Consider the following 27,524-nt stretch of genomic DNA (forward strand, 5'->3'; position numbering starts at 1 on the left):
TAAAATAGTGACACAATCCCAAGAAACCCTTAAAATAGTGACACAATCCCAAGAACCCCTTAAAATAGTGACACAATCCCAAGAACCCCTTGAAATAGTGACACAATCCCAAGAACCCCTTAAAATACTGACACAATCCCAAGAACCCCTTAAAATAGTGACACAATCCCAAGAAACCCTTAAAATAATGACACAATCCCAAGAACCCCTTAAAATACTGAGACACTACCAAGAACCCCTTAAAATACTGACACAATCCCAAGAACCCCTTGAAATACTGACACAATCCCAAGAAGCCCTTAAAATACTGACACAATCCCAAGAACCCCTTGAAATACTGACACAATCCCAAGAACCCCTTAAAATAGTGACACAATCCCAAGAACCCCTTAAAATACTGACACAATCCCAAGAACCCCTTGAAATACTGACACAATCCCAAGAACCCCTTAAAATAGTGACACAATCCCAAGAACCCCTTAAAATACTGACACAATCCCAAGAACCCCTTGAAATACTGACACAATCCCAAGAACCCCTTAAAATACTGACACAATCCCAAGAACCCCTTAAAATACTGACACAATCCCAAGAACTCCTTGAAATGCTGACACAATCCCAAGAACCCCTTAAAATACTGACACAATCCCAAGAACCCCTTAAAATAGTGACACAATCCCAAGAAACCCTTAAAATAGTGACACAATCCCAAGAACCCCTTAAAATAGTGACACAATCCCAAGAACCCCTTGAAATACTGACACAATCCCCAGAACCCCTTAAAATACTGACACAATCCCAAGAACCCCTTGAAATACTGACAAAATCCCAAGAACCCCTTAAAATAGTGACACAATCCCAAGAACCCCTTGAAATACTGACACAATCCCAAGAACCCCTTAAAATAGTGACACAATCCCAAGAACCCCTTAAAATACTGACACAATCCCCGAAACCCCTTAAAATACTGACACAATCCCCAGAACCCCTTAAAATAGTGACACAATCCCAAGAACCCCTTAAAATACTGACACACGACCACGAACTCTATCAAACACTGACACAATCCCAAGAATCTCAAATACTGACAGACTCTCAACAACCCTATCAAATACTAACACTCTCTCAACAACTCTACCAAACACTGACACACTCTGAAGAACTCTATCAAATACTAACACACTCTCAAGAACCCTGTCAAGTACTGACACATTCTCAAGAACCCTATCAAGTACTGACGCACTCTCAAGAACTCTATCAAATACTGACACACTCTCAAGAACTCCATCAAATACTGACACATTCTCAACAACTCTATCAAATACTGACACACTCTCAAGAACCCGATCAATACTTACACACTCTCAAGAACTCCATCAAATACTGACACATTCTCAACAACTCTATCAAATACTGACACTCTCAAGAACTCCTCAAATACTGACACACTCTCAAGAACTCTATCAAATACTGACACACTCTCAAGAACTCCTCAAATACTGACACACTCTCAAGAACTCTATCAAATACTGACACACTCTCAAGAACTCTATCAAATACTGACACACTCTCAAGAACTCCTCAAATACTGACACTCTCTCAAGAACTCTATCAAATACTGACACACTCTCAAGAACGCCTCAAATACTGACACACTCTCAAGAACTCCTCAAATACTGACACACTCTCAAGAACTCCTCAAATACTGACACACTCTCAAGAACTCTATCAAATACTGACACACTCTCAAGAACTCCTCAAATACTGACACACTCTCAAGAACTCTATCAAATACTGACACACTCTCAAGAACTCCTCAAATACTGACACTCTCTCAAGAACTCTATCAAATACTGACATTCTCTCAAGAACTCCTCAAATACTGACACACTCTCAAGAACTCTATCAAATACTGACACACTCTCAAGAACTCTATCAAATACTGACACACTCTCAAGAACTCCTCAAATACTGACACACTGTCAAGAACTCCTCAAATACTGACACACTCTCAAGAACTCTATCAAATACTGACACTCTCACAAGAACTCTATCAAATACTGACACACTCTCAAGAACTCTATCAAATACTGACACACTCTCAAGAACTCCTCAAATAGTGACACACTCTCAAGAACTCCTCAAATACTGACACACTCTCAAGAACCCTATCAAATACTGACACACTCTCAAGAACTCTATCAAATACTGACACACTCTCAAGAACTCTATCAAATACTGACACACTCTCAAGAACCCTCTCAAATACTGACACACTCTCAAGAACTCTATCAAATACTGACATTCTCTCAAGAACTTTATCAAATCCTGACACACTGTCAAGAACTCTATCAAATACTGACACACTCTCAAGAACTCCTCAAATACTGACACACTCTCAAGAACCCTATCAAATACTGACACACTCGCAAGAACTCTATCAAATACTGACACACTCTCAAGAACTCCTCAAATACTGACACACTCTCAAGAACCCTATCAAATACTGACACACTCGCAAGAACTCTATCAAATACTGACACACTCTCAAGAACTCCTCAAATAGTGACACACTCTCAAGAACTCTATCAAATACTGACACACTCTCAAGAACTCCTCAAATACTGACACACTCTCAAGAACTCTATCAAATACTGACACACTCTCAAGAACTCTATCAAATACTGACACACTCTCAAGAACTCTATCAAATACTGACACACTCTCAAGAACTCTATCAAATACTGACACACTCTCAAGAACTCTATCAAATACTGACACACTCTCAAGAACTCTATCAAATACTGACACACTCTCAAGAACTCTATCAAATACTGACACACTCTCAAGAACTCTATCAAATACTGACACTCTCACAAGAACTCTATCAAATACTGACACTCTCACAAGAACTCTATCAAATACTGACACTCTCTCAAGAACTCTATCAAATACTGACACACTCTCAAGAACTCCTCAAATACTGACACACTCTCAAGAACTCCTCAAATACTGACACACTCTCAAGAACTCTATCAAATACTGACACTCTCACAAGAACTCTATCAAATACTGACACACTCTCAAGAACTCTATCAAATACTGACACACTCTCAAGAACTCCTCAAATAGTGACACACTCTCAAGAACTCCTCAAATACTGACACACTCTCAAGAACTCTATCAAATACTGACACACTCTCAAGAACTCTATCAAATACTGACACACTCTCAAGAACTCTATCAAATACTGACACACTCTCAAGAACTCTATCAAATACTGACACTCTCACAAGAACTCTATCAAATACTGACACACTCTCAAGAACTCCTCAAATACTGACACTCTCACAAGAACTCTATCAAATACTGACACACTCTCAAGAACTCTATCAAATACTGACACACTCTCAAGAACTCTATCAAATACTGACACACTCTCAAGAACTCTATCAAATACTGACACACTCTCAAGAACTCTATCAAATACTGACACACTCTCAAGAACTCCTCAAATACTGACACACTCTCAAGAACTCTATCAAATACTGACACACTCTCAAGAACTCTATCAAATACTGACACTCTCTCAAGAACTCCTCAAATAGTGACACACTCTCAAGAACTCCTCAAATACTGACACACTCTCAAGAACTCTATCAAATACTGACACACTCTCAAGAACTCTATCAAATACTGACACACTCTCAAGAACTCTATCAAATACTGACACACTCTCAAGAACTCTATCAAATACTGACACACTCTCAAGAACTCCTCAAATACTGACACTCTCACAAGAACTCTATCAAATACTGACACTCTCTCAAGAACTCTATCAAATACTGACACACTCTCAAGAACTCTATCAAATACTGACACTCTCTCAAGAACTCTATCAAATACTGACACTCTCTCAAGAACTCTATCAAATACTGACACTCTCTCAAGAACCCTCTCAAATACTGACACACTCTCAAGAACCCTCTCAAATACTGACACACTCTCAAGAACTCTATCAAATACTGACACACTCTCAAGAACTCTATCAAATACTGACACACTCTCAAGAACTCTATCAAATACTGACACACTCTCAAGAACTCCTCAAATACTGACACACTCTCAAGAACCCTATCAAATACTGACACACTCGCAAGAACTCCTCAAATACTGACACACTCTCAAGAACTCGATCAAATACTGACACACTCACAAGAACTCTATCAAATACTGACATTCTCTCAAGAACTCCATCAAATACTGACACACTCTCAAGAACTCGATCAAATACTGACACACTCACAAGAACTCTATCAAATACTGAGACACTCTCAAGAACTCTATCAAATACTGACATTCTCTCAAGAACTCTATCAAATACTGACACACTCTCAAGAACTCGATCAAATACTGACACACTCACAAGAACTCTATCAAATACTGACATACTCTCAAGAACCCGATCAATACTGACACACACTCAAGAACGCCTCAAATACTGACACACTCTCAAAAACGCCTCAAATACTGACACACTCTCAACAACTCAATCAAATACTGACACACTCTCAAGAACTCCTCAAATACTGACACACTCTCAAGAACAGCTCAAATACTGACACACTCTGAAGAAATCAATCAAATACTGACACACTCGCAAGAACTCTATCAAATACTGACACACTCTCAAGAACTCTATCAAATACTGACACACTCTCAAGAACTCAATCAAATACTGACACACTCTCAAGAACCCTATGAATTACTGACAAACTCTCAAGAACTCTATCAAATACTGACACACACCCAAGAATTCTATCAAATACTGACACACTCCCAAGAACCATATCAAATACTAACAATCTCGCAAGAAGCCCATCAAATACCAACAAACCACCAAAAACCCTTTGAAATATTGACACACTTTCAAGAACCCAATCAAAAATGAACACACTGTCAAGAACCGTATCAAACACTGACACACTCCCTAGAAACTGATCAAATACTAACACACTCTCAAGAACTCCTCAAATACTGACACACTCTCAAGAACTCCTCAAATAGGGACACATTCTCAAGAACTCTATCAAATACTGACACTCTCTCAAGAACTCCTCAAATACTGACACACTCTCAAGAACTCCTCAAATACTGACACACTCTCAAGAACCCTATCAAATACTGACACACTCTCAAGAACTCTATCAAATACTGACACTCTCTCAAGAACTCTATCAAATACTGACACACTCTCAAGAACTCTATCAAATACTGACACACTCTCAAGAACTCTATCAAATACTGACACACTCGCAAGAACTCCTCAAATACTGACACTCTCTCAAGAACCCTATCAAATACTGACACACTCTCAAGAACTCTATCAAATACTGACACACTCTCAAGAACTCGATCAAATACTGACACACTCGCAAGAACTCCTCAAATACTGACACACTCTCAAGAACTCTATCAAATACTGACACTCTCTCAAGAACTCTATCAAATTCTGGCATTCTCTCAAGAACCCTATCAAATACTGACACACTCTCAAGAACTCTATCAAATTCTGGCATTCTCTCAAGAACCCTATCAAATACTGACACACTCTCAAGAACTCCTCAAATACTGACACACTCTCAAGAACTCTATCAAATACTGACACACTCTCAAGAACTCTATCAAATACTGACACACTCTCAAGAACCCTATCAAATACTGACACACTCTCAAGAACTCTATCAAATACTGACACACTCTCAAGAACCCTATCAAATACTGACACACTCTCAAGAACTCCTCAAATACTGACACACTCTCAAGAACTCCTCAAATACTGACACACTCTCAAGAACCCTATCAAATACTGACACACTCTCAAGAACTCTATCAAATACTGACACACTCTCAAGAACCCTATCAAATACTGACACACTCTCAAGAACCCTATCAAATACTGACACACTCTCAAGAACTCTATCAAATACTGACACACTCTCAAGAACTCCTCAAATACTGACACACTCTCAAGAACTCCTCAAATACTGACACACTCTCAAGAACCCTATCAAATACTGACACACTCTCAAGAACCCTATCAAATACTGACACACTCTCAAGAACTCTATCAAATACTGACACACTCTCAAGAACCCTATCAAATACTGACACACTCTCAAGAACTCTATCAAATACTGACACACTCTCAAGAACTCTATCAAATACTGACACACTCTCAAGAACTCTATCAAATACTGACACACTCTCAAGAACTCCTCAAATACTGACACACTCTCAAGAACTCCTCAAATACTGACACACTCTCAAGAACTCTATCAAATACTGACACACTCTCAAGAACTCTATCAAATACTGACACACTCTCAAGATCTCCTCAAATACTGACACACTCTCAAGAACTCTATCAAATACTGACACACTCTCAAGAACTCCTCAAATACTGACACACTCTCAAGAACTCCTCAAATACTGACACACTCTCAAGAACTCTATCAAATACTGACACACTCTCAAGAACTCTATCAAATACTGACACACTCTCAAGAACTCTATCAAATACTGACACACTCTCAAGAACTCTATCAAATACTGACACACTCTCAAGAACTCTATCAAATACTGACACACTCTCAAGAACTCTATCAAATACTGACACACTCTCAAGAACTCCTCAAATACTGACACACTCTCAAGAACTCTATCAAATACTGACACACTCTCAAGAACTCCTCAAATACTGACACACTCTCAAGAACTCCTCAAATACTGACACACTCTCAAGAGCTCTATCAAATACTGACACACTCTCAAGAACTCCTCAAATACTGACACACTCTCAAGAACTCCTCAAATACTGACACACTCTCAAGAACTCCTCAAATACTGACACACTCTCAAGAACTCCTCAAATCCTGACACACTCTCAAGAACTCCTCAAATACTGACACACTCTCAAGAACTCTATCAAATACTGACACACTCTCAAGAACTCTATCAAATACTGACACACTCTCAAGAACCCTATCAAATACTGACACACTCTCAAGAACTCCTCAAATACTGACACTCTCAAGAACTCCTCAAATACTGACACACTCTCAAGAACTCCTCAAATAGTGACACACTCTCAAGAACTCCTCAAATACTGACACACTCTCAAGAACTCTATCAAATACTGACACACTCTCAAGAACTCCTCAAATACTGACACACTCCCAAGAACTCTATCAAATACTGACACTCTCTCAAGAACTCTATCAAATACTGACACACTCTCAAGAACTCCTCAAATACTGACACACTCTCAAGAACTCTATCAAATACTGACACTCTCTCAAGAACTCTATCAAATACTGACACTCTCTCAAGAACTCTACCAAATACTGACACACTCTCAAGAACTCTATCAAATACTGACACACTCTCAAGAACTCCTCAAATACTGACACACTCTCAAGAACTCTGTCAAATACTGACACTCTCTCAAGAACTCTATCAAATACTGACACTCTCTCAAGAACTCTACCAAATACTGACACACTCTCAAGAACTCCTCAAATCCAGACACACTCTCAAGAACTCTATCAAATACTGACACTCTCTCAAGAACTCCTCAAATACTGACACTCTCTCAAGAACTCTATCAAATACTGACACACTCTCAAGAACTCCTCAAATACAGACACACTCTCAAGAACTCTATCAAATACTGACACACTCTCAAGAACTCCTCAAATACTGACACACTCTCAAGAACTCTATCAAATACTGACACACTCTCAAGAACCCTATCAAATTCTGACACACTCTCAAGAACTCTATCAAATACTGACGCACTCTCAAGAACTCTATCAAATACTGACACTCTCTCAAGAACTCTATCAAATACTGACACACTCTCAAGAACCCTATCAAATACTGACACACTCTCAAGAACTCTATCAAATACTGACACACTCTCAAGAACCCTATCAAATACTGACACACTCTCAAGAACTCCTCAAATACTGACACACTCTTAAGAACCCTATCAAATACTGACACTCTCTCAAGAACTCTATCAAATACTGACACACTCTCAAGAACTCCTCAAATACTGACACACTCTCAAGAACTCCTCAAATACTGACACACTCTCAAGAACTCCTCAAATACTGACACACTCTTAAGAACCCTATCAAATACTGACACTCTCTCAAGAACTCTATCAAATACTGACACACTCTCAAGAACTCTATCAAATACTGACACACTCTCAAGAACTCTATCAAATACTGACACACTCTCAAGAACCCTATCAAATACTGACACACTCTTAAGCACCCTATCAAATACTGACACACTCTCAAGAACCCTATCAAATACTGACACACTCTTAAGAACCCTATCAAATACTGACACACTCTCAAGAACCCTATCAAATACTGACACACTCTCAAGAACCCTATCAAATACTGACACACTCTCAAGAACCCTATCAAATACTGACACACTCTTAAGAACTCTATCAAATACTGACACTCTCTCAAGAACTCTATCAAATACTGACACACTCTCAAGAACTCTATCAAATACTGACACACTCTCAAGAACTCTATCAAATACTGACACACTCTCAAGAACTCTATCAAATACTGACACACTCTCAAGAACTCTATCAAATACTGACACACTCTCAAGAACTCTATCAAATACTGACACACTCTCAAGAACTCTATCAAATACTGACACTCTCTCAAGAACCCTATCAAATACTGACACACTCTCAAGAACTCTATCAAATACTGACATTCTCTCAAGAACTCCTCAAATACTGACACACTCTCAAGAACTCTATCAAATACTGACACACTCTCAAGAACTCTATCAAATACTGACACACTCTCAAGAACTCTATCAAATACTGACACTCTCTCAAGAACCCTATCAAATACTGACACACTCTCAAGAACTCTATCAAATACTGACACACTCTCAAGAACTCTATCAAATACTGACACTCTCTCAAGAACCCTATCAAATACTGACACACTCTCAAGAACTCTATCAAATACTGACATTCTCTCAAGAACTCCTCAAATACTGACACACTCTCAAGAACTCTATCAAATACTGACACACTCTCAAGAACTCTATCAAATACTGACACACTCTCAAGAACTCTATCAAATACTGACACACTCTCAAGAACTCTATCAAATACTGACACACTCTCAAGAACTCTATCAAATACTGACACACTCTCAAGAACTCTATCAAACACTGACACACTCTCAAGAACTCTATCAAATACTGACACACTCTCAAGAACTCTATCAAATACTGACACACTCTCAAGAACTCTATCAAATACTGACACACTCTCAAGAACTCCTCAAATACTGCCACACTCTCAAGAACTCTATCAAATACTGACACACTCTCAAGAACTCCTCAAATACTGACACACTCTCAAGAACTCTATCAAATACTGACACACTCTCAAGAACTCCTCAAATACTGACACACTCTCAAGAACCCTATCAAATACTGACACACTCTCAAGAACTCTATCAAATACTGACACACTCTCAAGAACTCTATCAAATACTGACACTCTCTCAAGAACTCTATCAAATACTGACACACTCTCAAGAACCCTATCAAATACTGACACACTCTCAAGAACTCCTCAAATACTGACACACTCTCAAGAACTCCTCAAATACTGACACACTCTCAAGAACTCCTCAAATACTGACACACTCTCAAGAACTCCTCAAATACTGACACACTCTCAAGAACTCTATCAAATACTGACACACTCTCAAGAACTCCTCAAATACTGACACTCTCTCAAGAACTCCTCAAATACTGACACACTCTCAAGAACTCTATCAAATACTGACACACTCTCAAGAACTCCTCAAATAGTGACACACTCTCAAGAACTCTATCAAATACTGACACACTCTCAAGAACTCTATCAAATACTGACACACTCTCAAGAACTCCTCAAATACTGACACACTCTCAAGAACTCTATCAAATACTGACACACTCTCAAGAACTCTATCAAATACTGACACACTCTCAAGAACTCTATCAAATACTGACACACTCTCAAGAACTCCTCAAATAGTGACACACTCTCAAGAACTCTATCAAATACTGACACACTCTCAAGAACTCTATCAAATACTGACAAACTCTCAAGAACTCCTCAAATAGTGACACACTCTCAAGAACTCTATCAAATACTGACACACTCTCAAGAACCCTATCAAATACTGACACACTCTCAAGAACCCTATCAAATACTGACACACTCTCAAGAACTCCTCAAATACTGACACACTCTCAAGAACTCTATCAAATACTGACACACTCTCAAGAACTCTATCAAATACTGACACACTCTCAAGAACTCTATCAAATACTGACACACTCTCAAGAACTCCTCAAATACTGACACACTCTCAAGAACTCTATCAAATACTGACACTCTCTCAAGAACCCTATCAAATACTGACACTCTCTCAAGAACTCTATCAAATACTGACACACTCTCAAGAACTCCTCAAATACTGACACACTCTCAAGAACTCTATCAAATACTGACACACTCTCAAGAACTCTATCAAATACTGACACACTCTCAAGAACTCTATCAAATACTGACACACTCTCAAGAACTCTATCAAATACTGACACACTCTCAAGAACTCCTCAAATACTGACACACTCTCAAGAACTCTATCAAATACTGACACACTCTCAAGAACTCTATCAAATACTGACACACTCTCAAGAACTCCTCAAATACTGACACACTCTCAAGAACTCTATCAAAAACTGACACACTCTCAAGAACTCTATCAAATACTGACACACTCTCAAGAACTCCTCAAATACTGACACACTCTCAAGAACCCTATCAAATACTGACACACTCTCAAGAACCCTATCAAATACTGACACACTCTCAAGAACCCTATCAAATACTGACACACTCTCAAGAACCCTATCAAATACTGACACACTCTCAAGAACTCTATCAAATACTGACACACTCTCAAGAACTCTATCAAATACTGACACACTCTCAAGAACTCTATCAAATACTGACACACTCTCAAGAACTCTATCAAATACTGACACACTCTCAAGAACTCTATCAAATACTGACACACTCTCAAGAACTCTATCAAATACTGACACACTCTCAAGAACTCTATCAAATACTGACACACTCTCAAGAACTCTATCAAATATTGACACACTCTCAAGAACTCTATCAAATACTGACACACTCTCAAGAACTCCTCAAATACTGACACACTCTCAAGAACTCCTCAAATACTGACACACTCTCAAGAACTCTATCAAATACTGACACACTCTCAAGAACTCTACCAAATACTGACACACTCTCAAGAACTCCTCAAATACTGACACACTCTCAAGAACTCTATCAAATACTGACACACTCTCAAGAACTCCTCAAATACTGACACACTCTCAAGAACTCTATCAAATACTGACACACTCTCAAGAACTCTATCAAATACTGACATACTCTCAAGAACTCTATCAAATACTGACACACTTTCAAGAACTCCTCAAATACTGACACACTCTCAAGAACTCTATCAAATACTGACACACTCTCAAGAACTCCTCAAATACTGACACACTCTCAAGAACTCTATCAAATACTGACACATTCTCAAGAACTCTATCAAATACTGACACACTCTCAAGAACCCTATCAAATACTGACACACTCTCAAGAACTCCTCAAATACTGACACACTCTCAAGAACCCTATCAAATACTGACACACTCTCAAGAACCCTATCAAATACTGACACACTCTCAAGAACTCTATCAAATACTGACACACTCTCAAGAACTCTATCAAATACTGACACACTCTCAAGAACTCTATCAAATACTGACACACTCTCAAGAACTCCTCAAATACTGACACACTCTCAAGAACTCTATCAAATACTGACACACTCTCAAGAACTCTATCAAATACTGACACACTCTCAAGAACTCTATCAAATACTGACACTCTCTCAAGAACTCTATCAAATACTGACACACTCTCAAGAACTCTATCAAATACTGACACACTCTCAAGAACTCCTCAAATACTGACACACTCTCAAGAACTCTATCAAATACTGACACTCTCTCAAGAACTCTATCAAATACTGACACACTCTCAAGAACTCTATCAAATACTGACACACTCTCAAGAACTCCTCAAATACTGACACACTCTCAAGAACCCTATCAAATACTGACATTCTCTCAAGAACTCTATCAAATACTGACACACTCTCAAGAACTCTATCAAATACTGACACACTCTCAAGAACTCCTCAAATACTGACACACTCTCAAGAACCCTATCAAATACTGACACACTCTCAAGAACTCTATCAAATACTGACACACTCTCAAGAACTCTATCAAATACTGACACACTCTCAAGAACTCTATCAAATACTGACACACTCTCAAGAACTCCTCAAATACTGACACACTCTCAAGAACTCCTCAAATACTGACACACTCTCAAGAACTCTATCAAATACTGACATTCTCTCAAGAACTCTATCAAATACTGACACACTCTCAAGAACTCCTCAAATACTGACACACTCTCAAGAACCCTATCAAATACTGACACACTCTCAAGAACCCTATCAAATACTGACACACTCTCAAGAACTCTATCAAATACTGACACACTCTCAAGAACTCCTCAAATCCTGACACACTCTCAAGAACCCTATCAAATACTGACATACTCTCAAGAACCCTATCAAATACTGACACACTCTCAAGAACTCTATCAAATACTGACACACTCTCAAGAACCCTATCAAATACTGACACACTCTCAAGAACTCTATCAAATACTGACACACTCTCAAGAACTCCTCAAATACTGACACACTCTCAAGAACCCTATCAAATACTGACACACTCTCAAGAACTCTATCAAATACTGACACACTCTCAAGAACTCTATCAAATACTGACACACTCTCAAGAACTCCTCAAATACTGACACACTCTCAAGAACCCTATCAAATACTGACATACTCTCAAGAACTCTATCAAATACTGACACACTCTCAAGAACTCTATCAAATACTGACACACTCTCAAGAACTCCTCAAATACTGACACACTCTCAAGAACTCTATCAAATACTGACACACTCTCAAGAACTCTATCAAATACTGACACACTCTCAAGAACTCCTCAAATACTGACACACTCTCAAGAACTCTATCAAAAACTGACACACTCTCAAGAACTCTATCAAATACTGACACACTCTCAAGAACTCCTCAAATACTGACACACTCTCAAGAACCCTATCAAATACTGACACACTCTCAAGAACCCTATCAAATACTGACACACTCTCAAGAACCCTATCAAATACTGACACACTCTCAAGAACCCTATCAAATACTGACACACTCTCAAGAACTCTATCAAATACTGACACACTCTCAAGAACTCTATCAAATACTGACACACTCTCAAGAACTCTATCAAATACTGACACACTCTCAAGAACTCTATCAAATACTGACACACTCTCAAGAACTCTATCAAATACTGACACACTCTCAAGAACTCTATCAAATACTGACACACTCTCAAGAACTCTATCAAATACTGACACACTCTCAAGAACTCTATCAAATATTGACACACTCTCAAGAACTCTATCAAATACTGACACACTCTCAAGAACTCCTCAAATACTGACACACTCTCAAGAACTCCTCAAATACTGACACACTCTCAAGAACTCTATCAAATACTGACACACTCTCAAGAACTCTACCAAATACTGACACACTCTCAAGAACTCCTCAAATACTGACACACTCTCAAGAACTCTATCAAATACTGACACACTCTCAAGAACTCCTCAAATACTGACACACTCTCAAGAACTCTATCAAATACTGACACACTCTCAAGAACTCTATCAAATACTGACATACTCTCAAGAACTCTATCAAATACTGACACACTTTCAAGAACTCCTCAAATACTGACACACTCTCAAGAACTCTATCAAATACTGACACACTCTCAAGAACTCCTCAAATACTGACACACTCTCAAGAACTCTATCAAATACTGACACACTCTCAAGAACTCTATCAAATACTGACACACTCTCAAGAACCCTATCAAATACTGACACACTCTCAAGAACTCCTCAAATACTGACACACTCTCAAGAACCCTATCAAATACTGACACACTCTCAAGAACCCTATCAAATACTGACACACTCTCAAGAACTCTATCAAATACTGACACACTCTCAAGAACTCTATCAAATACTGACACACTCTCAAGAACTCTATCAAATACTGACACACTCTCAAGAACTCCTCAAATACTGACACACTCTCAAGAACTCTATCAAATACTGACACACTCTCAAGAACTCTATCAAATACTGACACACTCTCAAGAACTCTATCAAATACTGACACTCTCTCAAGAACTCTATCAAATACTGACACACTCTCAAGAACTCTATCAAATACTGACACACTCTCAAGAACTCCTCAAATACTGACACACTCTCAAGAACTCTATCAAATACTGACACTCTCTCAAGAACTCTATCAAATACTGACACACTCTCAAGAACTCTATCAAATACTGACACACTCTCAAGAACTCCTCAAATACTGACACACTCTCAAGAACCCTATCAAATACTGACATTCTCTCAAGAACTCTATCAAATACTGACACACTCTCAAGAACTCTATCAAATACTGACACACTCTCAAGAACTCCTCAAATACTGACACACTCTCAAGAACCCTATCAAATACTGACACACTCTCAAGAACTCTATCAAATACTGACACACTCTCAAGAACTCTATCAAATACTGACACACTCTCAAGAACTCTATCAAATACTGACACACTCTCAAGAACTCCTCAAATACTGACACACTCTCAAGAACTCCTCAAATACTGACACACTCTCAAGAACTCTATCAAATACTGACATTCTCTCAAGAACTCTATCAAATACTGACACACTCTCAAGAACTCCTCAAATACTGACACACTCTCAAGAACCCTATCAAATACTGACACACTCTCAAGAACCCTATCAAATACTGACACACTCTCAAGAACTCTATCAAATACTGACACACTCTCAAGAACTCCTCAAATCCTGACACACTCTCAAGAACCCTATCAAATACTGACATACTCTCAAGAACCCTATCAAATACTGACACACTCTCAAGAACTCTATCAAATACTGACACACTCTCAAGAACCCTATCAAATACTGACACACTCTCAAGAACTCTATCAAATACTGACACACTCTCAAGAACTCCTCAAATACTGACACACTCTCAAGAACCCTATCAAATACTGACACACTCTCAAGAACTCTATCAAATACTGACACACTCTCAAGAACTCTATCAAATACTGACACACTCTCAAGAACTCCTCAAATACTGACACACTCTCAAGAACCCTATCAAATACTGACATACTCTCAAGAACTCTATCAAATACTGACACACTCTCAAGAACTCTATCAAATACTGACACACTCTCAAGAACCCTATCAAATACTGACACACTCTCAAGAACTCTATCAAATACTGACACACTCTCAAGAACTCCTCAAATACTGACACACTCTCAAGAACCCTATCAAATACTGACATACTCTCAAGAACTCCTCAAATACTGACACACTCTCAAGAACTCTATCAAATACTGACACACTCTCAAGAACTCTATCAAATACTGACACACTCTCAAGAACTCTATCAAATGCTGACACACACTCTCAAGAACTCTATCAAATACTGACACACTCTCAAGAATTCCTCAAATACTGACACACTCTCAAGAACCCTATCAAATACTGACACACTCTCAAGAACCCTATCAAATACTGACACACTCTCAAGAACCCTATCAAATACTGACACACTCTCAAGAACCCTATCAAATACTGACACACTCTCAAGAACTCTATCAAATACTGACACACTCTCAAGAACCCTATCAAATACTGACACACTCTCAAGAACCCTATCAAATACTGACACACTCTCAAGAACCCTATCAAATACTGACACACTCTCAAGAACCCTATCAAATACTGACACACTCTCAAGAACTCTATCAAATACTGACACTCTCTCAAGAACTCCTCAAATACTGACACACTCTCAAGAACTCCTCAAATACTGACACACTCTCAAGAACCCTATCAAATACTGACATACTCTCAAGAACTCCTCAAATACTGACACACTCTCAAGAACTCTATCAAATACTGACACACTCTCAAGAACTCTATCAAATACTGACACACTCTCAAGAACCCTATCAAATACTGACACACTCTCAAGAACCCTATCAAATACTGACACACTCTCAAGAACTCTATCAAATACTGACACACTCCCAAGAACTCTATCAAATACTGACACACTCTCAAGAACTCCTCAAATACTGACACACTCTCAAGAACTCTATCAAATACTGACACACTCCCAAGAACTCTATCAAATACTGACACACTCTCAAGAACTCTATCAAATACTGACACACTCCCAAGAACTCTATCAAATACTGACACACTCTCAAGAACTCTATCAAATACTGACACACTCTCAAGAACTCCTCAAATAGTGACACACTCTCAAGAACTCTATCAAATACTGACACACTCCCAAGAACTCTATCAAATACTGACACACTCTCAAGAACTCTATCAAATACTGACACACTCTCAAGAACTCCTCAAATACTGACACTCTCTCAAGAACTCCTCAAATACTGACACTCTCTCAAGAACTCTATCAAATACTGACACACTCTCAAGAACCCTATCAAATACTGACACACTCTCAAGAACTCTATCAAATACTGACACTCTCTCAAGAACTCCTCAAATAGTGACACACTCTCAAGAACTCTATCAAATACTGACACACTCTCAAGAACTCTATCAAATACTGACACACTCTCAAGAACCCTATCAAATACTGACACACTCTCAAGAACTCTATCAAATACTGACACACTCTCAAGAACTCCTCAAATACTGACACTCTCTCAAGAACTCCTCAAATACTGACACTCTCTCAAGAACTCTATCAAATACTGACACACTCTCAAGAACTCTATCAAATACTGACACTCTCTCAAGAACTCTATCAAATACTGACACACTCTCAAGAACTCTATCAAATACTGACACACTCTCAAGAACTCCTCAAATACTGACACACTCTCAAGACCCCTATCAAATACTGACACACTCACAAGAACTCCTCAAATACTGACACACTCTCAAGAACTCTATCAAATACTGACACACTCTCAAGACCCCTATCAAATACTGACACACTCACAAGAACTCCTCAAATACTGACACACTCTCAAGACCCCTATCAAATACTGACACACTCACAAGAACTCCTCAAATACTGACACACTCTCAAGAACTCCTCAAATACTGACACTCTCTCAAGAACCCTATCAAATACTGACACACTCACAAGAACTCCTCAAATACTGACACTCTCTCAAGAACCCTATCAAATACTGACACACTCCCAAGAACTCTATCAAATACTGACACACTCTCAAGAACTCTATCAAATACTGACACACTCACAAGAACTCTATCAAATACTGACACACTCGCAAGAACTCTATCAAATACTGACACACTCTCAAGAACTCCTCAAATACTGACACTCTCTCAAGAACCCTATCAAATACTGACACACTCTCAAGAACTCTATCAAATACTAACACTCTCTCAAGAACTCTATCAAATACTGACACACTCGCAAGAACCCTATCAAATACTGACACACTCTCAAGATCTCTATCAAATACTGACACACTCTCAAGAACTCTACCAAATACTGACACACTCTCAAGAACGCCTCAAATACTGACACACTCTCAAGAACCGTAGCAAATACTAACACACTCTCAAGAACCCTATCAAATACTTACACACTCTCAAGAACCCTATCAAGTACTAACACTCTCTCAAGAACTCTATCAAATACTAACACTCTCTCAAGAACTCTATCAAATACTTACACACTCTCAAGAACCCTAGCAAATACTGACACACTATCAAGAACTCTATCAAATACTAACACTCTCTCAAGAGCCCTAGCAAATACTGACACACTATCAAGAATGCCTCAAATACTAACACACTCCCAAGAATCTCAAATATGGATGCACTCCCAAGAACTTCTCAAATGCTGACACACTCTCAATTATCCCAAATACTGATGGACTCCCGAGAACCCCTTAAAATACTGATACATCCCCAGAACCTCTTTCAATTACTGACACACTACTGGAGACATTCTCCTAATATTGGAACACCGTTGGAAGCTTTCTGCTCTCATATCCAAAGAAAAGGAAAACCAAAAGGAAAACAGCACCGTCTGTGCAAAAAATATCCTTACTGGTGCACAGGAAGAAAATATGTGTGAGTGCATCAACATGGGCAGAAAAAGTGCAGGTTACGAGAATTCACCAGACGCTGGGCTGACGGTGTGAAAGTCTGCTTCCAGACATGCCTGGCCTCATGGAGCAACTCGGATCTCTGTGGAGCTCAAGTTGAAAACCAGTCAGGTTTCTCAGAGTCAATTCAGACTTTAACTCCATGGACAAGTAAAGAGGTAAGGGACAGTATAAGATGTAAGGAAAGGGCATACAAAAAGGCAAAAAATAGCACAGATCCTGGCGAATGGGAAAGATACAAAGATCAACAAAGGGTCACAAAACGAATAGTAAGAGCTACAAAAAGAGAGCATGAAAAGAAACTTGCAAGGGATATCAAAACCAATACGAAGAACTTTTATAGTTGTATTGGGAAAAAGAGGGTGGTCAGAAGCAGTGTTGGCCCCTTAAAAACTGAAATTGGGGATATTGTCATTGACAATGGGGAAATAGCGGACATGTTGAACAATTACTTTGCGTCAGTATTTACAGCAGAAAAAGAGGATAGCATGCCGGAAATCCCAAGAAAACTAATATTGAATCGGGGACAGGAACTCGATAAAATTAACATAAGCAAAGCAACAGTAATGAAGAAAATAATAACACTAAAGAGTGACAAATCCCCAGGACCGGATGGTTTCCATCCCAGGGTTTTAAAGGAAGTTGGTGAGCACATTGCAGATGCCCTAACTATAATCTTTCAAAGTTTTCTCGATTCAGGAACTGTCCCTCTAGATCGGAAAATTGCACATGTCACTCCGCTTTTTAAGAAAGGAGAGAGAGGGAAACCAGGGAATTATAGACCAGTTAGCCTAACATCTGTTGTGGGGAAAATGCTGGAGTCTATAATTAAGGATAGGGTGACTGGACACCTCGAGAATTTTCAGTTAATCAGGGAGAGCCAGCATGGATTTGTGAAAGGTAGGTCGTGCCTGACAAACCTGATTGAATTTTTTGAAGAGGTGACTAAAGTAGTGGACAGGGGAATGTCAATGGATGTTATTTATATGGACTTTCAGGAGGCATTTGATAAGGTCCCACATAAGAGACTGTTTGCTAAGTTAGAAGCCCATGGAATCGAGGGAAAAGTACAGACTTGATTAGAAAATTGGCTGAGCGAAAGGCGACAGAGAGTAGGGATAATGGGTAAGTATTCACATTGGCAGGATGTGACTAGTGGAGTCCCACAGGGATCTGTCTTGGGGCCTCAATTATTCACAACATTTATTAACAACTTAGATGAAGGCATAGAAAGTCTCATATCTAAGTTTGCCGATGACACAAAGATTGGTGGCATTGTCAGCAGTGTCGATGAAAATATAAAATTACAAAGGGATATTGATAGATTAGGTGAATGGGCAAAATTGTGGCAAATGGAATTCAATGTCGACAAATGTGAGGTCATCCACTTTGGATCAAAAAAGGATAGAACAGGGTACTTTCTAAATGGTAAAAAGTTAAAAACAGTAGATGTCCAAAGGGACTTAGGGGTTCAGGTACATAGATCATTGAAGGGTCATGAACAGGTGCAGAAAATAATCAAGAAGGCTAATGGAATACTGGCCTTTATATCGAGAGGACTGGAGTACAAGGGGGCAGAAGTTATGCTGCAGCTATACAAAACCCTGGTTAGACCGCACCTGGAGTACTGTGAGCAGTTCTGGGCACCGCACCTTCGGAAGGACATATTGGCCTTGGAGGGAGTGCAGCGTAGGTTTACTAGAATGATACCCGGACTTCAAGGGTTAAGTTACGAGGAGAGATTACACAAATTGGGGTTGTATTCTCTAGAGTTTAGAAGGTTAAGGGGTGATCTGATCGAAGTTTATAAGATATTAAGAGGAATGGATAGGGTGGATAGAGAGAAACTATTTCCGCTGGTTGGGGATTCGAGGAGTCGGGGGCACAGTCTAAAAATTAAAGCCAGACCTTTCAGGAGCGAGATTAGAAAACATTTCTGCATACAAAGGGTGGTAGAAGTTTGGAACTCCCTTCCACAAACGGCAATTGACACTTGCTCAATTGCTAAATTTAAATCTGCGATAGATAGCTTTTTGGCAACCAAAGGTATTAAGGGATGTGGGCCAAAGGCAGGTATATGGAGTTGGATCACAGATCAGCCATGATCTTATCAAATGGAGGAGCAGGCACGAGGGGCTGAATGGCCTACTCCTGTTCCTATATTCCTATGTTCCTAACTCAGAACCTGTCCAGCCTACAAATTCACTTTCCAAAGGTTGGTCGTTTTAGTTTAACAACTGAATTGCAATAGCAAAAAAAAATCTGTAATTTGTCGGTCAAAAGTTAAGTCAGAACATTAAGTCCTGGTGTACTTTAATTATTTTTAAGTGGGGAGGGATGACAAATTGGGAAATTGAATTTTTCTACTATTCTGCCATTGAAAACATCAACCATCAAGGGTCAGTTAAAACTGTAACTCAGAACCAGGACTTAATATTCTGACTTAATTTTTGATGACTGAAAGTACAGAAACGTCTCCAGCAAAATGCAGTGAGTGGAGGAAATGAACATTTTACAAATTGATTATGTCTCCAGCAAAATGCAGTGAGTGGGGGATAGTTGCATAATACAAATTGATTATTTCTCCAGCAAAATGGAGTGAATGGGGGATAGTTACATCATACAAACTGATTGATTTCTCCAGCAAAATGCAGTGAGTGGAGGAGAGCTGCATAATACAAACATTATTTCTCCAGCAAAATGCAGTGAGTGGGGGATAGTTACATAACGCAAACTGATTATTTCTCCAGCAAAATGCAGTGAGCGGAGGATAGTTACATAATACAAATTATGTGCGTAAAATCAATCCCAGTCACTGACAGCAGTGCGGTCACCAGGCGTGATTTATGGGGGAATTACCCAATCAGCTCGATTCTGGCCAGGGCTTGTGGTGTCACTATATGAGCCAGGCACCATATTCCGTGTGATCGATCAATCTGAGACCAATTGTACAAGCCTTCTGGCCCTTTAAAGTTTAAAGATCGCTTCCCAAGGATGAACCGACATTCCTCTCATCATGCTAAGACGCAAATGAAGAGAAATACGTTTGTAAGATGTATTCTTGTCATTTGCATGTAATTATAATATGCCTGCCCATACTTGGACAGAACTATTACACACCCGACGTCACTTCTCGTGGAAGTTGCTGGAAGCAGCAAGGATAAGTGTGGAATCTGAGGACATGCTCCCGAAGACGTTTCCTACAGATTATGCTCAAGTTGGACCAGGGATCTAGAGTAACTCAAGTGGAAAATCCTTACTGCAATATCTGGTCCTGTTGTGTTGCCAAGAGACTGAATACTATTTGTTGCTGTATGTAGTTCACATGGAAGCTCGTGATCCCCTGGACTTAAGAAAGCAGAAGAATAAACATTTTTTGTATCATGCTATACGCTATAAACTACCAAACAGATAAGCAGCGGCAAGAGACGTTACAACAGCTTTCATGATTTGTACAGAATTTATGCCTCCAAGCCTGGTATATGAAACCTGTCTTCATAATTTAACCCTTTTAGCCCTGGTATCATTCTGGCGAATCTGCACTGCACCCCCTCCAAGGCCAATATATCCTAGTGGTGTCAGTTGTGGCTCAGTAGGTAGCACTGTTGCCTCTGAAGCAGCAGGTTGTGGGCTTGAGTCCCACTCCAGAGAGTTGAGTACAAAATGTCACACGTCTTGCCCCACCAGCACTTCTGTTTGTGGGACCCTGCTGTGCGCCAATTGGCTGCCACATTTCCTGCTTTACAAAGTGACTACACTTCAAAAATTACTTCATTGGCTGTAAAGCGCTTTGGGAAGTCCTGAGGTCGTGAAAGGTGCTATATAAATGCAACTCTTTCTTTCTTTTGTTCAGGTACAAAACTAACAAATACGCAACACTGCACTAACGCAACTGATGATAAAGATGGACCACAGCCCATACTGTAACTCTTATCCCTAGGTATGCGTAATAAGCCATGGAGCCCCACCTCCAGATGAGTGATGATATAGGATGAAACTGGCAAACGAGGAACACACTGTCAGGGACATAACCTTGTCCTCTTTGAAGTTGAAAACTGGGCGACAGGAGAACAAATGATGTCTCTCACAGTTGAACCAAGTAATTAATGCAATGGTTTCCTGAACTCTCTCCAGGTGCGAGATCCCGGCCCACTTTGTATGTGTCACCAACCACTTTAACTTGTTAAGATTTCAAGCCAAAGCGGGTAATCTGCGTTAAGTCATTGCCATTTGCTTTTCAATCAAAATGTGTTTGCACAGGAATAATGGCTTTGAAACAACATTTTGCATGCTGGACAGTAATGTGTACCCTCTCTGGCAAGGGAGCAGTAAACAAATTTAAAGTGACCAGTCGCTTCTCAATAACAACAACTTGCATTTATATAGCTCCTTTAATGCAGTAAAATGTCCCAAGGAGCTTCACAGGAGTGTTATATGATATAATGTGACACCGAGCCATTTAAGGAGATAGTAGGACAGGTGACCAAATGCTTGGTCAAAGAGGTAGGTTTTCAGGAGCGTCTTAAAGGAGGAGAGAGAGGTGGAGAGGTTTGATTGATAGATATAAAATTTTCTCCTGATTTGAATTGTGACAGGTCTCTTATTCATCACCGATGCTATCAGTGAAACATGCATTTTCATCAACTTGGTTAGACAGCCCCTGTCCACACCAACCAGTGTTCTTTCAATCCAGCAGAGCTTGGCATGAGATTGAACAGGAACTGCATCGAGAGTAAGGTGTAACAGCAGTACACCAGCACCTGGTAATGTGCACAACTGGGAGGAGGTCAGTGATGGAAGCAGAAAGAATACGCAGCTGAATTAAACATTCATTCAAACATAGCCACGTTTGGTGAATGCATTTCTATTATGCTTGGATTTAGTTCTTATGATTTCAGTACTTCAATACTACATTCACCTGCCTGTAGGCAATTGGTTTGATAAAGTTCCCTCGAAGACTACTCAATTCAAAATGTTGTTTCTTTACTTTGTGGTGCCCAGAAGAAATTTCTCTTTTTTATGTTATCTATAGATTTACACCAGTGAAGGTGTGAAATTTTTATTAATCCCAATGGGAAGCCAGATTTCTGGCCTGCTTCCCAGTCAATCGGGCTGTTTCTAAGCTGAGAGTTTGGCATCACAGCGGTTCCAGTCAAGATTTCTCAGAGTCAGCTAACAACTCAAACCCATTAATTCAAAGCCCCTCCAGCCTTCAAAAGCACATTCCAAAGGATTGTTGCTCAGGCTAATCAACTGAATCGCACAAGTTCAGATGATCTGCAATTTGTACATCAGAAAATATTAAACTGGAATATATTGCTGGTGTGTCTTATTTTTTAATCTCAGGATTTAGACAATACTGCAAGGCCGCAATTATTGCCCATCCCTAGTGACTGTTTTAATGGCCGAGTCCCTTGCTAAGATGTTTCAGAGGGCATTAAGAGTCAATGTGGATCTGAGTCATGTGTAGGCCAGAATGGGTCGGTTCCCTTACATGAAGGACTCATGTTTTTGGATTAAAACAGCAATTATTTTCTCAGGTTCACTGTCACCAGTCACTCCTGTAAGGGGACGTTGCGTCCCTACGACCTGGAGTGCGCCCTTTCCTGCCCAATGGCTAGGTAACCAATAGCGAAACCTGGAGATAGTAACAGAGAATACTCACTCTGTAAACCCACCCTCACGAAAAGCACTCTGTCCACCACGTGTCGGTGTATACATGCATTTGATCTTTCACTTCAGCAGCATCGACACGTTATTTTAGAGCTGTCCTGGTCCTCAGTACCATTATGTCCTTTGTCTCATCAGTGTTTTAATAGAACAGAAACTTTGTTAAGTTCTTTTTCAAGTGGCAAGGACCGCAAACTTCAAGAACTCTTGGATGCCAGGCTTTCTCCTGATCCCCCTTCCTCTTCACTTTCTTCCAACCCTATCTCTCCTTCCAATTGCCCCTCTTGCCATATTTTCACTATCCCCTCTGACCTTGCCCTCTTTGACTCCAAATAATCCATCCTTAGCGAAGGCCTTAGCTTCATCCCTTTACACCTGCACCTCAATGAATTCCAAGCTCATCATGATGCTGCGCTCCTCCTCCACTGCCTCTGTCTCTGAGCCTCAGCCAGGAAGTTTCCCCCACATGTCCGACCCCTTCTCTTGGCTTCAGCCTCCTTGATCTACCTGGACCCCTGCCTCTGGCCTCCTACCCTCCCTCCATATTTTTGTTGAGAACTGTCAGCCAGTGCCAGTTTCTCCACTCCCCTTGCTCACTCTAATCTATCTCCCTCTGAACTTGCAGCACTCCCTTCCTGTCCAGTCCTGACAAAGGGGAGCGCTGTTGCGGTATGGCGAAAGGGCCTCCTACCACCAGCTGAACCACAACTCCACTACTGAGCACCAAGCTATCACTTCGCAGGCCGTTACTGCCCTCACCTCCTCTGGAGATCTCCCCCCCCCCCATTACCTCCAACCTCATACTTCCTCAACCATGCATGGCCTGCTTCTCCAACATGATCCCGCCACCAAACGTATTATTCCCTCCAATTCCCTCCCAGCTTTCTGACAGGATCACTCCTTCAGTGGCACCCTTGTTCACCATGTCCTAACTTCTGAAGGAAGCTAGTGCTACCATTGCAGAAAACATGTCTTATTAGTAAAAGAAAAGAAAGACTTGCATTTAAATAGCGCCTTTCACAACCTCAGGATGTCCCAAAGCGCTTTACAGCCAATTAAGTACTTTTGAAGTGTAGTCACTGTTGCAATGTAGGAAATGCGGCAGCCAATTTGCACACATAAAGGTTCCACACACAGCAATGAGATAAATGACCAAATAATCTGTTTTTTATTGGTGTTGGTTGAGGGATAAAGGGAGAACTCCCCCGCTCTTCTTCAAAATAGTGCCGTGGGATCTTTCACATCCACCTGAGAGGGCAAACAGGGCCTCGGTTTAATGTCTCATCCGAAAGATGGCACCATCAGCAGCGCACTGGAGTGTCAGCCTGGATTATGTGCTCAAGTCTCTGGAGTGGGACTCCAACCCACAACCTTCTGCGGGTTAGAGGCAAGAGTGCTACCCACTGAGCCACGGCTGACATGGATACAGCAACAGAAATACAGTGCAACTAAGTTAGCAAAATTTGATGGCAGGCAGACAGAAATCCAAGGACAATGCAGACCCTCTGGAATCCCCTGGCAGATTCTTCGGGATCTGGGAACCCGTATGAAACCCTATGGTTTATGCCAGTAAACATCTGCTTCAAACAGTACTAATCAATTACCACGCAATATTGCCCCTGAGTTATTCCCGCATGAGTGTGCCAGAAATGACCGAATGAAAATATTGACGTTGGTGCAACAAGTCAGCAATTTTTAAAATCAATTCAAGGGCTTCACTTGCAGCATTCCAATTTTATTAAAAAGCCTTGATCACACTGCCATACCCAAAGAAAGGTAGGAATAATATAAATGGCCTTTCAAATCACCCATGGTTGTATTTGGGCTGAGTACTCTTTTAATTTCAAGCAAAGTAAATCAAGGGCCCAGAAGACGGTAGGTACTGCATAGAATTATCAGGGCCAGAGTGATTCTCCTGGACTAGTTTCGATCGCCGTGGGGAACCGGAGAGGAATTTCCCAGATTTTTCTCCCCCTAAATTGGCCTGGGTTTTTATCTGGTTTTTGGTCTCTCCCAGGAGGTGGGGTGGGGAGTGCATATATTGTGGTGTACAAAGTATCACAGTTGTGTGGGACAGTCTGGATGGACCAGAGGATCTTTTCCGGTCCGTCAGTGTTTGTATGTTCGTAAGTGGTTCGATTCATTCAGTGGACACAAAACAGAACGTGTGATTTGATCAAAGGAAACGTCAGGCCGCTAATCTTTGTTTATTTTATTTTTTGGTGACATGTCACACATCTTGCCCCACCAGCCTTTCTGTGGTATCGGTGTCTTGTTTTTTTTTCTCTGAGATGTGATTTGCTAGCTATTGTCATGCAGATGGGCGCCCCGAGTGTTTAACTTTCAAAGAAGTCCTGACTCTGATGTTTCTTCAAACGGATTAACACAACATTAGCAATGCTGTAGAGCTGCAGTTTGTGCCAGGGGCCCTCGAATGCAGAAGGAACTGTCTAGTGTCATGTTTCAAACCATTTTAAAAAGAAAAGACTTGCATTTATATAGCGCCTTTCACGACCTCAGGACATCCCAAAGCACATCACAGCCAATGAAGTAGTTCTTTTGAAGCCTAGTCACTGTTGTAATGTGGGAAACGCAGCAGCCAATCTGCGCACAGCAAGGTCTCACAAACAGCAATGAGATCATGACTAGATAATGTGTTTTAGTGATTTGGTTGAAGGATAAATATTGGCCAGGACATCGGGGAGAACTCCATCAAAAGAGCGCCATGGGATCTTTTACATCCACCTGAGAGGGCAAACGGAGCCTCGGTTTATCGAGTTGTAGACTCAACAGGGCCAAGTTCTCCACTTTGTTGCATTGATATCAACCAAATTTGGGTGGCAAACACAGCAAGTTGAATAAAATGTCTTGAATTTGTGTCAGAGGTAAAATTATGCAGTGGATTTTTTTGAGTGGGGGAAACCTGGTAAAAAGTACCAACAGTTAAAAGCATTGAAGTTGGTGCATAATGACTGTAACAAGGTTAAGCAATTGGTTGGCTTGTTAAGTCATGGGGGCCTCTCTCATTTGCATAATTATTATGGCCTTAATTTTTTTTTATTCGTTCATAGGATGTGGGCGTCGCTGGCAAGGCCGGCATTTATTGCCCATCCCTAATTGCCCTTGAGAAGGTGGTGGTGAGCCGCCTTCTTGAACCGCTGCAGTCCGTGTGGTGAAGGTTCTCCCACAGTGCTGTTAAGAAAGGAGTTCCAGGATTTTGACCGAGCGACG

General features: G+C 40.3%; 1 long non-coding RNA gene across 1 annotated transcript in view; it reads right to left on the minus strand.

Moving 5' to 3' along the window:
- LOC137335700 (uncharacterized) overlaps positions 1–27,524 on the minus strand; it is a 200,195-nt gene that overhangs the window by 55,920 nt on the left and 116,751 nt on the right. The window lies entirely within an intron of this gene.

Source organism: Heptranchias perlo, chromosome 20 (genome assembly GCF_035084215.1).
Source record: "Heptranchias perlo isolate sHepPer1 chromosome 20, sHepPer1.hap1, whole genome shotgun sequence".
Taxonomy (NCBI): domain Eukaryota; kingdom Metazoa; phylum Chordata; class Chondrichthyes; order Hexanchiformes; family Hexanchidae; genus Heptranchias; species Heptranchias perlo.